This window comes from Castor canadensis, chromosome 8 (assembly GCF_047511655.1).
Source record: "Castor canadensis chromosome 8, mCasCan1.hap1v2, whole genome shotgun sequence".
Lineage (NCBI taxonomy): Eukaryota > Metazoa > Chordata > Mammalia > Rodentia > Castoridae > Castor > Castor canadensis.
This window is the reverse complement of record NC_133393.1, coordinates 28,511,166-28,512,776: the sequence shown is the minus strand read 5'-3', so window position 1 is coordinate 28,512,776 and position 1,611 is coordinate 28,511,166. Positions and strand designations below refer to the sequence as shown.

General features: G+C 40.7%; 1 pseudogene; it reads left to right on the top strand.

Annotated features, from left to right (window-relative positions):
• Window positions 1-299: 299 nt before the first annotated feature.
• LOC109674050 (olfactory receptor 2B8-like) lies at window positions 300-1,242 on the top strand (annotated as a pseudogene).
• The last annotated feature ends 369 nt before the right edge of the window (window positions 1,243-1,611 follow it).

Here is a 1,611-nt window from a genome sequence, read left to right as displayed (position 1 = left end):
ACCTTGGAAAATTAGCAAATCTCTTTAATCCTCTGTGCTCTTATGTATTTAACAAAGGAAATGATATTGCCAATATTGTTGAGTTATTGTGAGAAAAAACCCAGAGAGTGCTTATGCCATCAAAAGCACTCCATACATAGCAGTTGTTTATCACCCCCTCTCTTGCCAACAAACAAGTAACTATGAAAACACTTTAATTTCCCAATTGAGCTCTTTTACCCAGGTTAGGAAAAAGAACATGGATTAAAGCCTGCAAGATAAAAGTTAAGAGGTCTCTTGATTCAACAGGTAAGAGTACAATGGAAAGAGACAATGACAGCACCTTCTCTGGATTCAACCTCCTGGGCTTCTCCAACAGGCCTCAGCTGGAAACAGCTCTCTTTGGGGTCATCCTGGTCATATACTTTTTGAGCATTCTAGGCAATGGCACCATTATTTTTTTGTTAATTGTGGATCCTCACCTCCATACCCAAATGTATTTCTTCCTGTCCAATCTCTCTTTTATGGATCTTTATGTGACTACTTGTACTGTCCCTCAGACACTGGTCAACTTCAAAGGAAAGGATAAGACCATCACCTATGGTGGCTGTGTGACCCAGCTACTCATTGCCTTGGGACTTGGGGGAATGGAGTGTGTCCTCCTGACTATGATGGCCTATGACCGCTATGCAACTGTCTGCTGCCCACTCCACTACATGGTGATCATGCATCCACAACTTTGCTTACAGCTGGTTATAACTGCTTGGATTACAGGCTTTGGCAATTCTGTGGTACATACAGCATTGACCATGACTCTTCCCTTCTGTGGAAGAAACCAGTTGGACCATTTCTTCTGTGAAGTCCCAGCCATAATGAAACTGGCCTGCACCGACATCTCCATCAACAAGGCTGAAGTCTTTGCTGTCAGTGTCTTCTTCTTGGTAGTGCCCCTCTCACTCATTTTAGTGTCCTATGGGCACATTACTCATGCAGTCCTGAAGATAAAGTCAGCCCAAGGCAGGAGGAAGGCTTCTGGAACCTGCAGTTCCCATCTTCTTGTAGTGATCATTTTCTTCTGTACACTCATCTCCACGTACCTTCAGCCTCCATCCAGTTATTCACGACATGAACAAAAGCATTTCATGCTTCTATACACTGGTGATTCCTCTGCTGAATCCCTTGATTTACACTCTGAGAAATAAAGAAGTAAAAGGTGAAATAAGAAGAATAATCTTAAGGACCACAGACTCAAGAAAGAGTTAATGCAAGGCTTAAAGGCTTATACACTGTCTGAAGGAATTCTTCTGGCAGCTATAAAATAGTTTGAACATAACTAAATAAATCTTCATGAAGTACCAGACACTGTTCTAGGTACTTGATTAGATAAGTACATAGACAGACAGACAGGCAGATAGAAAGATTTTAGAGATCAAAACAGAGAAAGCCCTGTCATCATGAAGCTAAATATTCTTATGGGATGAGTATAAGTAAGATAAGCTAAAAACAATTATGGCATATCACGTATTGGAATGCTATATGGGAATAACAGATTATAAGTACATACAACAACATAGGTGATTCGCACAAATGCAATTTATTGGCCAGTTCTTGAGGTTAAACATGGAATGGTAA